This window comes from Polypterus senegalus, chromosome 2 (assembly GCF_016835505.1).
Source record: "Polypterus senegalus isolate Bchr_013 chromosome 2, ASM1683550v1, whole genome shotgun sequence".
Classification (NCBI taxonomy): Eukaryota; Metazoa; Chordata; class Cladistia; order Polypteriformes; family Polypteridae; genus Polypterus; species Polypterus senegalus.
The window spans coordinates 272,463,494-272,478,915 of NC_053155.1; positions in this window are offsets into that span (position 1 = coordinate 272,463,494).

Genomic DNA, 15,422 nt, shown 5'->3' on the forward strand with positions numbered 1-15,422 from the left:
CCATCACTAGTTTAAAAATGATTCATGAGGTGCCTGACAAAGTTGCCCACAGGCAGTATGGGAGTGGGTGGCGTCATGGAAAGTGCTGAATTGTCCTAATTGAATGCTCAGGTTGGTGCAGAAATTAGTCATACACTGTTTTAGTCAATCATAACATCTGATTTAAAATATGAAACATTAAAGTTCTTCTCTGGGGAATCTAATTGGAAAAACCTTTTTCAGTTTATTTTGTAAGAGTACAATTGAAGCTTATTAAGAGACAAGCTTTTAAAATTTTCATCAGATCAGAGTTGGTCAGACACAAAAAGTTTAATTTCCACAAAACCGAGCCCATAAAAAAAAAATACATGCAAAACAGAATTAAAGACAAGACCTCTTTCAGATAAGCGTCTCAGAGCAATGCACTCTAAAAATATATTATGAATTTGAGAAATTGGCCCAAACCTCTGAAAGAGTTACAATAAATTAAATTCAAATGTTTTCATTGTACTGTTTCAAGCTGGCCTCTGATGCTGAGAGAACAACATATTCTTGGAAGTATGAGTCCCAAGAGAGTGATGCCTGTGACAAACATGGCTAAGGAGTACGAAATATAAACCTTAAAGCACAATTTATGAAGAGCTAAGCTCCTCATTTATCACTTGTGCTCTTGTACACACACTTTAAAAGAATTCACGCTTCTGTGTTTTGTCAAACATAATGTGACTTTAAGAAATGTTTTGCTTGAAAAGGTGTTATTCCAAGAATATGCCTAACTATGTACCCTAAAGCTAACTAACAGAATTGCTAAAAAGCAGGTGTTTGAATTTTGGAAATGGTGAGAACAATGTGTCAGTGTCATTTAATTTGAATTTTGTATTTTATTTTGTACTTTGAATACAGGCCCAGAGTATTAGACACATTAAATAATATAAAACAGTGATGCAACAGAAAAAGCAACATTTACAAACATCCATCCATCCATTTTCTAACCCGCTGAATCCAAATACAGGGTCACGGGGGTCTGCTGGATCCAATCCCAGCCAACACAGGGCACAAGGCAGGAACCAACCCTGGGCAGGGTGCCAACCCACCGCAGGACACACACAAACACACCCACACACACTAGGGCCAATTTAGAATCGCCAATCTACCTAACCTGCATGTCTTTGGATTGTGGGAGGAAACCCACGCAGACACGGGGAGAACATGCAAACTCCACGCAGGGAGGACCCGGGAAGCGAACCCAGGTCTCCTAACTGCGAGGCAGCAGCGCTACCACTGCGCCACCATGCCGCCCCATTTACAAACATATAAACTAAAATGCATATCAATCTTATAGATGAAAAGACTGTGTCTGTAACAGCTTTAACTCAAAAGTACTAACTATACAGATAAAAAATATTCTGTTTAGATTCAGGAAGATTATGAAAACTGCAGCATAAACTTTGAGCAACATGGGCTTATCCAAAGATATCAAAAGTGACCTGGACATGGTCATAGGAGAGTAGAGCAGAACATAAAAAGAGTCTCTAGTTATTCGGTGACAAGTTCAGCCAGCGGTGATCAAAGATATATATCCATATGAGTTAACAGGAAGATTATGCATTAAAAAATATCTGGACAAACCTGGCCATTATAAACAATAAACCTCTAAAGTCTGTGTGTGTGTCTGGTCCCTAAGAGCAATCTGATTGAACAGTTTGGCTTTAGTCTGATTGGTCAGTTTCACTGCAGTTCCTCAGTCAGAGCAGGCAAGAGGTGTGGACACACACAAGGACACGAAGGTAAGGCATAGGAGGAGCACTGAGAGTCGTCTTCAAAAATGTGAAAGTATTCCCAAGAATATGAATGATGTCTTCACAGTGTGTAACGGAGACATTTCTACCATTGGTGTTAGTCATAAAGCAGACAGGAGGCAAGTAACGCTTCTCAAAATGAGAGAGTTTGGGCCAGGACACTGAAGATAAAAATTCTTTGCATTCTGATGCTGTTGCGAAGGTGCTAAAAAAAGACAGCAACAGCAACACAGAAGATGATATTTGAGACCTTTCAATGTATCACGTCATTGCAATGAGGAATATGCAAGGTTTGTATTGCCTATGGAAGAAATGGATGAGCACCATGAATACTTTTGTATGTCAGCATTTACGTTTGATGATTTGCTTCACCGCATTAAACCATTCATCAGACATTGAAGCATGCACATTGCCGTCACACTGCATTAACTTGCACTGGCTGAATCCTCACTTTTTTTCTGAGACATTTTCTGCTTGGCATGGACCTATCTTTTCCGAATCTTCTTTCATTTCATCTTGCATGTTTCCACATCCACTTTCAAAGTGCTGGCGATTTGATGCCAGCTGTACTGACAGTCATATTTATCAATATGGAGATTTTGACAGTAAACAAAGATTCTGACGCCACGTACCAAAACGTGAACATACACACCCTCAGATTTTTTGCTGTTACTGCAACTCACACACAGGTTGTGTGAATTTCTGATGACGTGCATGTCAAACATGTCAAAATAGTGCCTGGAACGCATGGTACCCATGATGCGTGTGATCGAGAGAGAAAGCGGCAGGGAGGACAGGTTGAGACACAAACGATATTAAAGAAAGGTGTAAGACAGTCACTGATGGTACACATAAGGCAAGTGGTATCAAATATTTTTTCATTTCTTTTACAAGCATTTTTTCGACAGGTAACACAGCTTGTAATTAATAAAGAAAAATAATCAATATAAGTCAGATAAAGTATTAATTTTTTGTCAGATAAATATGTTTTTTTACATTAATCAAAGTGGATTAGTTGGAAGTTCTTGACACCATCGACAATTGTGGTAATACTATATAATGATTATCTATTCTGTGGAGCAACTTTAATTTTTATTAAAGTACTATTTTATTTTTGGACAAACACTTCCATTACAAGTTCTCATTGCTACAATGAAATGCTTTGCTGCTTTGGACATGGTTCTCTGCGTTCTGACTCAGCAGAAGTTAGGAAATAAATTTTAATTCAAGGGGTCAGGAGATGATTCAAAGTCAAAAATTCATGTGAGCGTCAGAACTAGAGAGGAAGAAAAAAAGATCTTCTAAACGAGCCAGAAAATGTTAAACAAAAATCAGAGGTCCTTAGCTGGAAACACGTAGAATAACGCACACCAATGTTAATTTGATCCAAACTTGAATAAGGAAGAAACTCTTGTGGTGACTTTTTAACTAGTTGCACTGATAATGTCACACATTGCGAATTTCCACAAAATCCTGGGAAATCTCCAAGGCAACAGCAGACACAAAACTTGTAAAATGGTGACCTCCACAAGGATCCAATATGGCATTTTATAAAGACTGTAAAAAAATGACTGGTCCTTCAGGAATCAGGATAGCAGATCAAAAAAAAAAAAAAACAATCAAATTTCTTATGGTCATAAACAGCCCAGTTTAGATGATAAATTTCCAAAAACACTCTATGAAAGGCAGATTAAATGAATAAAATACATCAATCATATTTCTTGGACATTGCACATTATCTTATGGCATTCAAGATTGCTTTTGGTTGTTGAAAAACTTTAAATAAAAACTATCTTCTTAGTTGTCTTTGTTCTTTAACTGTTGCTTATGGGTTTAGACAACAGTTCTGGTATAACATTCTTGTTATGATAAGAATTAATGGGTTCTCACTAGTCCATAGAGTTCATGCCTATTTTCTGGCCTTAACATTCCCCCTTGAGGCTTGCCATTATCATTTTAATACTGGGCATAGACCCGTATTAAAATTATTGATCCCAAGATTAAGTGTGTTTTCCATGAACTTCGACAGACACAAAAAGGAATTTGGAAAATAAGGAGAGGTCTGTAACCATGTTGTAGACATGACTGCCTACTTTCAACCAATGGTTACTGAGCTTAATAGAATACAAAAGAAATGCAATTAGTTAGAAGGGGTTACTATACTAGCAAGCACCAGTGCTATCAAAGAACCCCAAATGCCTCAGCCCACTTGTTTCTCTGGTGGCCAAAGAAAGTACAGAGGTTTTCTGAATAAGTGTATGCTAATTTTTGAATCACAGCTCCAAACGTATGCATCTGATAGGGCTAAGGTGGCATTCATTATAACTTTATTGAATGGTAAATTATGATACAAACCACCCTAGCTATTATTCTCTGGAAGTTTTTTGGATTTTTTTTTTTTAAAGATTTTCGGCCTACCAGTCAAGTCTAGGTTAGTTATTGGAATTTCAACAGGGAACAATGAGTATCAGTGAATACATAGTGGCATTCCAAGCAATAGTCACTGATGTTGGTTGGGAAAAGCACACTCTTATATCAAGGGCCCATTGCCTATTAAAAATCTTAATGAGATGCATCATCACAGTCACAGACTGTCTTTCCATGGTAATACAGTGTGATCTTTCTCCAGAAAAAAGAATAGCATTTAGTATATATAGTTGTTATTTACATCAGCAGCTATGTAAAATTCCATAATTGTTACGTTTGTTCGACTTGTATTGAGTGAAAGGGCATTAATATTTCAACAGGAAGATTTGCTCATCAACAATTCTGTTCAGCACTTACTTATACCGCATAATGAAAGTGTGCCAAATGTCTGATATAGCATCAAAAATGGTGGTGCATGAAGTACACAGCTAGAATCAATTTGATGTAGGGAAAGGAGAGCATACGAGATGGCACAATATGGAGGAATGAAGCTGCGAGTGAAGAGAACATCATTGAAAGGCAGCTCACTCACAAAGGTTCCACATACATGGCAGACCCAACAATGTTCCTACTAGAACAAACAGATGCTTTTCTTTGCTTGTGTATGTCTTTGCCATCATTATGTATGTGATTCAATACATGTAATAGTGTGTGTATGTGATTCAATATGTACCCATATGTACAATATGTATTCATTTCAATATAGCTGTACTTAGATCTAAAATGTGCTTCATTCACAGCTAAGAAGCACATTTCATTGCTTCTCCCCTATTCACAAAGACAGTCCACCGAATTGACAAACCTTGTTAGGTCTGTCACCATTTGTTCTCAGCTTGCTTCATCCACATTGTGCTACATTGTGTACTCTCCTGCCCCCACACAAAATTTATGCTGGCTGTCTGCTTTGTATTCAAAGTTGTGTCAAAACATTGCGATGCAATTGCAGGTGAGTTTATATATGTTTTTAACTAATAAAAATAACTGGAGCACCAATCTTTTTTATTACATGTACTGAAAAAATGTAAGTTGTTATAAGTGATATTAGAACATTAGAACAATCTAGACGAGAACAGGCCATTCGGCCCCACAAAGCTCAATATTCCTATACACTTAAATCTTCTAAAATAACATCAAGTCGAGTTTTGAAAGTCCCTAAAGTCCCATTGTCTACCACACTCCTCATGTTCTTGCTGAACTCATTTTTTTGTTATTACTGTGTAGTCATGGGGGCGGCACGGTGGCGCAGTGGTAGTGCTGCTGCCTCACAGTTAGGAGACCTGGGTTTGCTTCCCGGGTCCTCCCTGCGTGGAGTTTGCATATTCTCCCCGTGTTTGCGTGGGTTTGCTCCGGTTTCCTCCCACAGTCCAAAGACATGCAGGTTAGGTGGATTGGTGTTTCTAAATTGGCCCTAGTGTGTGCTTGGTGTGTGTGTTTGTGTGTGTCCTGTGGTGGGTTGGCACCCTACCTGGGATTGGTTCCTGCCTTGTGCCCTGTGTTGGCTGGGATTGGCTCCTGTGACCCTGTGTTCGGATTCAGCAGGTTGGAAAATGGATGGATGGACTGTGTAGTCATCTGGAGGAGGGAGAGAGAGACAGCAATTCATATTGGGCAGCAACATACAATAATCTCAATAAAAGCTGCTATATGAAATGAATGTGATCACGTGCATACCGGAGAAGACAGACAATGATTCACACCTAGGCACCAATGCTCAATGGCATTACCTGTAACAGTAATGGAAAGAAAAATCGTTATTCATGTTTTCTGAATAGAATTTCAGAGATACAACAACATGAAATTTGCATTACAGCAATTTAGAACAGATCAATGAGGACAGAAGTCATTTGGTGTCGGCTGTGGCACTTGTAATATTACAGACTTTGGCTATTGAATTTATTTTTCACTATAACAGTCCTAAGGTGTTTTTGGTAGAAATAAAGGACTGAAATCTGCCTCCATGTATTGATTACAGGGATCTAAACTGAATCACTGTAGAAAACAATTACTGTATCCCTTTGCACTCATTTTTTTCTGAATCACTTCACAGGTTCCACTATTTTTACAAAACTTGATTTACAGAGTGCTAATAATTTAATGCAGATTTGAGAAGGGAATGAATGGGAAAGAACACCACCACAGAACATTATGAATACCAACTATTGCCATATGAGTTAGCCAAATCACCCACGGCATTTCAGAATTTCATTAATGCCATTTTCTGTGATATTTTGGGTATTGGTGTGCTGGTTTACATTGATGACATCCTGACATTTTAGACTGTTTTAATTAAACACTCATCCATTTTATGAAACTATTCTATATGATCTTGTGAGACAGAACAACGCACTGGCCTATGCGTTGGAACTGGGAAACTGGGGAGTCCTCTACAGCGCATCTTCAACCTGACCCTGGAACAGGGGAGAGTCCCAAGGCTTTGGAAAACATCTTGTATCACCCCAATCCCAAAGGTATCACGCCTTAGTGTGCTGAATGACTTCCGGCCTGTTGCTCTGACGTCACATCTGATGAAGACCATGGAGCGGCTGCTGCTTCACCACCTGAGGCCACAGGTCCGCTACGCCCTCGACCCTCTGCAGTTTGCATACCAGGAGAAGGTGGGAGCGGAGGATGCCATCATCTATATGCTTTACCGATCCCTCTCCCACTTGGACAGAGGCAGTGGTGCTGTAAGAATTATGTTTTTGGACTTCTCTAGCGCCTTCAGCACCATCCAACCTCTGCTCCTTAGGGATAAGCTGACTGAGATGGGAGTAGACTCACACCTGGTGGCATGGATCGTGGACTATCTTACAGACAGACCTCAATATGTGCGTCTTGGGAACTGCAGGTCTGACATTGTGGTCAGCAACACAGGAGCGCTGCAGGGGACTGTACTTTCTCCTGTCCTGTTCAGCCTTTATACATCAGACTTCCAATACAACTCGGAGTCCTAGCACGTGCAAAAGTTCGCTGATGACACTGCTATTGTGGGCTGCATCAGGAGTGGGCAAGAGGAGGAGTACAGGAAGCTAATCAAAGACTTGTTAAATGGTGCGACTCAAACCACTTACACCTGAACACCAGCAAGACCAAGGAACTGGTGGTGGATTTTAGGAGGCCCAGGCCCCTCATGGACCCTGTGATCATCAGAGGTGACTGTGTGCAGAGGGTACAGACCTATAAATATTTGGGAGTGCAGCTGGATGACAAATTGGACTGGATTGCCAATACTGATGCTCTATGTAAGAAAGGTCAGAGCCGACTATACTTTCTTAGAAGGTTGGCGTCCTTCAACATCTGCAATAAAATGCTGCAGATGTTCTACCAGACGATTGTTGCAAGTGCCCTCTTCTACGCGGTGGTGTGCTGGGGAGGCAGCATAAAGATGAAAGACGTCTCACGCCTGGACAAACTTGTTAAGAAGGCAGGCTGTATTGTAGGAGTAAAGTTGGACAGTTTAACATCTTTGGCAGAGCGATGGGCATTAAGCAAACTCCTGTCAATCATGAAGAATCCACTGCATCCACTGAACAGTGTCATCTCCAGGCAGAGGAGTAGCTTCAGTGACAGATTTTTGTCACTGCCTTGCTCCACTGACAGATTGAGGAGATTGTTCCTCCCTCACACTATGCGACTCTTCAATTCCACCCGGGGGAGTAAACGCTAACATTATTCAAAGTTACTGTCTGCTTTTACAAGCATTTTTATTACTATTTCATTTAATATTGTTTTTTGTATCAGTATACTGCTGCTGGATTATGTGAATTTCCCCTTGGGATTAATAAAATATCTATCTATCTATCTATCTATCTATCTATCTATCTATATCTATATCTATCTATCTATCTATCTATCTATCTATCTATCTATCTATCTATCTATCTATCTATCTATCTATCTATCTATCTATCTAACTGGCCCTATCAGGGAGGATAATAGACTTGGATTGGATACCAGTACTTGTGGTGTAGCGGGTCAACAGCTCCCGGCCAGTTTTAATAAATAACAACCGCGCTCGTGGCTTAGTGAGGGGACGTGGTGGTGTGTGGCTGAAGCGGTTTCTGAGGAGTTTGTGATGTGGGTGTTTCTCGCCTAAGTGCACATGTGAGAAACGGTCCACATCCGTAATTGTTCCCAGAGGCTGCTGATTGCCGCGACTACCTCATTCCCCTTCATAAATAGAAGTGCGAGTCGGCTAAAGAAGCGAAGAAAGTAATGAGAAAGAATAGAGGTTGCAGGAAGAAAGCAGAAAGCAGTGGAGAGAGAGAGAGAGAGAGAGCAAGCAAGCCGGTGCGGGAGAGTGTAGTGGTCCTCCCGCTGAGTTTATTTTGAAGAACGGGAGTAACCGGAAGATGGAGGACTCTCTGCAGAAGGCAGCGGGAGTCGGGACTTGGGTTGTGTATTCCCCAGCATGGGCGCCCTGGTTGCTGTGGAACCCAAGTCACTGTCTGGAGGAGCCTACCGGAGCCAGGGGTCAGTGAGGTGATCTGATCAGCTGAAGCAGGTAGAGAGAAGGTTAGCTGCAGGTGGGGCGACTCCCCTGTTGAGAAGCCCAGACGGGAGAAGCAGGGGAGACGTCAGGTAAAAAGAAGACACCAGGCTGTGTTTTTAAAGGATTGCTTCCTGCGTTATTTTAACCTCTTTGTTTTAAAGATTTTTGTCTAATGGATTTTATTCTCCATGATTTCACTTCTGTTTTTATGGATTATTTATTTAATGAAGACTTTTTGATAAGCACTACACTTTATTTAATTTGAAAATTGTTTTTGATTATTGCTTTTAATAAAAGCACTTTGCACTTTTGCACCATCCCCTTGCTATGTTGTGCCTCACTGTCTAGCTCATCTGTAACATTACCGACAGTGTAGGGTTCAAGGGCTCCGTAAAAACGGTGGGGAGTGTGGAGTGAACACACATCGTCACAGTGCCCTCCAAAGCTTCCATGCTGGGATGACATAGAAGAGAATAACCAATTAACGTAGTGTGCGCATCTCTAGGTTGGGGGAGCAGAGTATCCTCAGAAAAACACACAGAAAGTGCACCATCCACAGTTTCAAAACGTGTGCTTACATACTGTGCTAATCATTGTCCAACTTTCCATTTAAGTAGAGGTCAGAAAAAAGACTTAAAGTACTTGTTCCTGCAGTTAAAGTTAAAGTTAAAGTTTAATAAATACAAATCTTTACTGCCATCCATGACAGATCATGAATAGTCAAAATGAAACACTTGTATGGGAGAACTAGCTTGATTACCTGTCAAAGACTCTAGTCTCCAACTTCAATCCTGGAGAGCTACTGTGGCTGCAGGTTTTCATTCTAACCCTTTTCTTAGTTAGTGACCAGATTTTACTGCTAATTAACTCTTTGCCTTAATTTTAATTAATACACAAATTAAGACTTAGGCCCCTTAATTATTTTTTTCCTTAATTAGCAAACAAACAATATTAAGACACAAAATGAACCCAAACATAAGTAACAACCTGCGTCCATCTCACAATAACTGAAAATAAACAAAAGGTGAAGGCCTCAGTAGTGTTGATCTGCTCAGGTCCACAAAACATTTTGATAGAGCTCTTAAAAAAGGAAATCAACAGTTTTGGAAATGTCTGCCATGGCAGAATGAGTACTATGGAATTCCATCCATCCATTTTCCAACCCATTGAATCCAAACACAGGGTCACGGGGGTCTGCTGGAGCCAGTCCCAGCCAACACAGTGCACAAGGCAGGAACCAGTCCTGGGCAGGACGCCAACCCACCGCAGTACTATGGAATTAAATACTGAAATGGGTGTAATTACTGTAGCAACGAGAATTGACTTCAAATTATGAAACTGAATGAAATGAAGTTGGTTGAAGTTTGACGCCCCAACTTAGTTGGTCATCTGTTGGCTCACTTCACATCAAATGTATGTTTAGGTGCTGCTTAATGAAAAAAGAATCAATTCAGCGGTCAGAGTCTCAAGAAAAGTCAATTAAAATAAAGGGAAATACAGTAATCCCTCCTCTATCGCGGGTTATGCTCCAGACCCCCCCCCCGATAGGTGAAAATCCGCGAAGTTGAAACCATGTTTGTATGGTTATTTTTATATATTTTAAGCCCTTATAAACTCTCCCACCCTTTTAACATTATTAGAGCCCTCTAGACATGAAATAACACCCTTTAGTCAAATGTTTAAACTGTGCTTCATTACAAGACAGAGATGGCAGTTCTTTCTCACAATTAAAAGAATGCAAACATATCTTATCTTCAAAGGAGCACCGTGAAGAGCAGATAATGTCAGAGAGAGCGCTCGCTAAGAAAAGCAAACAATCAAAAAATCAATACGTGCTTTTAAGTATACAGAAGCACCGCGATAAAGCGCCATTTTGTAGAGGAGCGTCCTATCTTCTAGGCAAACAGCCACTGTGTAAACAGCCCCCTCTGCTCACACCCCCTCCGTCAGGCAGAGAGAGTGAGAGAAGCAAACAAAACAAGCGCCACGCGGGAAGCATATCTTATAGCATTGAGGAGTTTTAGTTAATATGTAATACATGCTCTGATTGGGTAGCTTCTAAGCCATCCGCCAATAGCGTCCCTTGTATGAAGTCAACTGGGCAATCAAACTGAGGAAGCATGTAACCTAAATTAAAAGACCCCTTGTCCGCAGAAAGCGGCGAACCAGCGAAAAATCAGTGATATATATTTAGATGTACTTACATTTAAAATCCGTGATAGAGTGAAGCCGCGAAAGTCGAAGCGCGATATAGCGAGGGATTACTGTAGTTAATTAGCAGCAAATACTGGTCACTAATTAAGAAAAGAGTTAGAATGAAAACTTGCAGCCACAGTAACTCTCCAGGGGCCTCATGTATAACGCCGTGCATAGAACTCACACTATAACATGGTGTAAGCACAAACACGGGAATGTGCGTACACCGAAAAATCCAGATGCAGGAATCTGTGCGTACGCAAACTTCCACGTTCTTTCGCTACACAAATCCCGATCAGCATGAAAAGTAACGCACGTGCACGTGCCTGCTGCCCCACCCCAACTCCCCCCAGAATTATATTGAATATGTAAATCAATATAAATAGCCCTTAATATCAGCCTTCTGTGAAAAGACAATGGTAAAAGTACAAGGGAAAATAGAAGAATTTCAGCGAATACTAAGTGGAGGCAAGGAAAAACGTACTATTTGTTGGTTTAAGCAGTGGTATAAACAAGAAAAGGAAGCTGATCGAGTGACATAGCGTGTCAGAGAAAGTCAAAAGCTCAAGTTCACAAAGTCACACAGTGCCCGAAATAAAAAAGAAGTCACATATCAAAGTCGTCATATGAAAGCTTATTAGGGTACAGAGAAAAAAAAAAAGGCACACAGTGGGAAAAAAGCACAAAATGTCAACTTTAATCTCGAAATTTCCACTTTAATCACGTAGTTTATTTTGTCATTAAAGTAGAACATCATAAACTTCATCTTAAAATCGTTTAATTTACTAGTTTCTCAAATCCCATCATAATTAAAGTAGTATGTTAAATGCTTTGTTTTGTATTTGATGTTCTATGTGCTCTATGTGTGTGTGAATCACCACGTGCTTCTTAAATCGGCTTTCTCTTCCTCCAACAGGACACAGAATCCATTACATTCGTGATATTACAGCTGTCTGAATAACTAAAATACTGAGATGTACAGTATATGTGATATCATTTTCATGATGATAGGAGATAAGGCATGTTATGAAGCATGGGAAGACGGTGGCGCAGTGATTTTGCACGACCTTCGATGAAATAATGTATTGCAGCAGTACTGTCTCTTTCAAACGTACTAACCTTCAATTCCTGTCCTTCCTTTTCTTTCTCCAAATACCCAGTCACTACACAATCAGCTCTGTAATAGATGTAAGCTATCTGTAAGCTTATAACGCTGATTCTTCAAAACTTTTAAGGAGCATTGAAATATCTTCGTAGTACATATTTAATTATTTTATCCTTCACGCCAGTCCCAGTGAAGCATACAATGCGAGGCAGGAACAATCCGTGAATGGAGCGCCAAATCCTTGCTAGCGTAGCGACACCGTGACCTTTAATTATTAACAATATAGATTATTTAAATAAAGTTAAAGTTTTATCTGTATAATATAATAAACATATTTTTCTGCATTTCATCTTAAAAATGATATCGTCATCATATGTAAATACGCGCTTTATAAAATGGCTCAGGTTGTGCAATATTATAACTGTATCGCAAGTACAAACATTTCTACAAGGAGCACATGATGGATTGATTGAGTGCGTTTAGAGCTCTTGGGATGAAACTGTTTCTGAATCACGAGGTCCGTACAGGAAAGGTTTTGAAGCGTTTGCCGTGTGAGAAGCAGTTCAAATAGGAAACATGGCTGAGGCAGCGTATGCTTGATGCTGTATACCGATAATTCTCTTTTCGATCAGCTGCTCCGAGTGGTACTATGAGAGTAATATGGAAAAAGATGATCCGCTGAGGCAACCCCTAACGGGAGCAGCTGAAAGAAGAAGAAGAAAGTGCAGTGATAGTAACAACGCTAAAGCAGTTATGGTAATTAGAATAGTTTGACCATTCTGTGGACCGTTATATTGTTACAAGTTAATTACAATCAGATGCATTAAACTAATAAACAATATGCGGTTAATTTCAGTGTATTTATAAAGCCGCGTCAGGGATGTAGATTTGAAAAAGAAAGGGAAACCACGTAGGAACAGTAGCATTGGGTGTCACCAGTCTGCAAAACCGAGTGTAGAACTTGAGTACAACAGGGTATGAGGTACGCCAAGTTTAGGTTTTATACATTGCGATTTGAACGTGGAAAAGTTCTTACTCAACATTTTTGTGCGCAGGCCCGCACTTGTGGGGATGGGGAGGGATAACCATGACACTTGTCAGGGGCCCGAGCTAGATAGGGGCCCACCCTTTTTCGAGTTTTTTTTTTTTTTTTTAAATATACGCACATATTTGAAACACGAAAGGGGCCCAAACTCTGTCAGCTGCCTGGGGCCTAGAATTTCCTAGGTGTGGGCCTGCTGTGCGTGCACACCATTTATACATGAGGCCCCAGGCCTGGAGTTGGAGACCCCTGTTTTAAAATATGTGATATCTTTAACCTGTATGTACCATCAGTATTCCTTCCACCCCTTTCATTGTTATCTAGCCTGGCACGTCCCCTCTTGATCAAGTTCCTGTAAAGCCTCCTTCTCTGACTTTGTTATTTTGAGGAACTTTTCTCACCTCAAATCTGCTAGTGATGGTAGACCAATGGTAGATGGGCCCCCATTTTCCACTACAACATCATTTGGATTCTTGTGAATACTTCTCATTTTTAAAGGAGACTCAGGTTGTACCTCGTCTGCAAGTTATTTATTTGGAATGCAATGACTGTCGGTAGGTTATTCAGTTTGATGATGTTAATATTTTCCATCTCATTTTCACAGTCTTTGACCCCTTAAACTATTGCATCACCACCCCTACCACTGAACAACCAAAGTGAAACTGAGCAATCAGACCAAAGAAAACTGACCAATAACATTGCTCCGAGGGACTGGACACACACACACACATGCATGCGTGTTTCAAGAAATAAATATCATGGAGAGTTTGCATAAATAATTACATTTACATTTACAGAAAATATATCTTTTGTGGCAATTCCTTACACATTTATTTAATTATTTCTTCTTTTATTTATTTCAGTGACCTGGCACTCCACATAAAATAAGCCATCACATGAGACCTGTCGCTTTCACTTGTCAAAGTTTAAAGGGTGGATTTCAGCAAGTCCTCTTGTTTGATTGGTAGATCGTCCTCAGTGGAAATTTGTGCTTTGATTGACTGGGTAAGCCTGTCGCTCATGCGCATGCTCAAAACGGTGACTGTATGTGTGCAAGAAAAAGTCGAAAATTATTGTGCAGATCTGCGACTTTATTCTAAGATCCTGTGAATGCGTTGCCAAGGGTCTGCAGAGTCTGCTGTAATCGTGGCCCTTGATTGTCAAAAGGGTTATGTACAATCTACAGGCGATTCACCAATCAAGAAACAAGACTTGCTAGACCCCGCCCTATCGCTTTTGACGAGCGAGCCAGGCAGTTTTCATTCATTTCGGGTGTTGTAGCATGTTGTGTGCGCGTCACTAAAATATATAAACTAAGAAATTAGGAGCAAAAATGAATTTAGTGATACATTTAATTATACTGTATATACTCGCAATTCGTGTTATTATTTATTGCCACATTTTATAGTATTTGCGTATTTAATTTTGTCTGAAGTAGTCCTCCGTACACTTTAGGATGGCAATCCGTAGGATTTTTCTGCAACTGATTCAGTCTCACATCCCGGCGATGTGAATTAAAATAAAAAGGAATTAAAATAAAAAGTTTCACTGAACAATGCACTTACTCCAGGGCTCATGAAGTGTGCTTAATGTCTGTGAGCTGAACACTTGAAACCGATATGAAGCGTGGGAGTAGTGCTGACAGGTTTACCCTTCGATGATCACTTACTAGTGAGCAAGTCAGAAGTTTTCCTTCTTTATTTTTTATTTTCCTTTCTTTTCAGTCGTTCTCGTGACCATAATGCGTGTGTGTGTATTTATTTATCGATTTGTTTAAAGAGCTTCTGTAAAAAAAAAACACATTTTCGCCATGGAAACAAATCCAAGTTCTATCCATTAAAATCCCATCAGATAGAATTAAGGACGGCGCGTCGTATTGCTTCGAGTAGCAGGACGTCTCGTGCACCTCCCTGATGTAAACCTGGACGGGGGAGGCGGGAGCATTTATCAGCTTCGTGAACAAGACAATAACTAACTCCTGTGCTGAGCAACTTTAGAGTTTGTAACCAGAAAGTGCACGTGACGTATATCATTCTTCTTTTGTAGCTATTCCCGTTTTTATATGGGGATTGCAATTTTTTTCATCTATCCGTAACCGACCAAGTGCTCAAGGCAGCAAGAACCAAAGCGCAAGTCCATGACAGCTCACACTCGGCATATACCCAGATACCTACAAGTTATAATAATATATGCGCCTACAAAAATACAAAAGTAGATATTACGGCAGGATAATAAGGATATAACGGCAAACAAGTGTTGTTCTGATGCTGCATAGTGAAACTATACAGGGCAGTGCATTATTAAGATAAAAGTGAAACTATACAGGGCAGTGCATTATTAAGATAAATTATGCTTTATAAAGCAGCGTTTTGAACTCTCGTC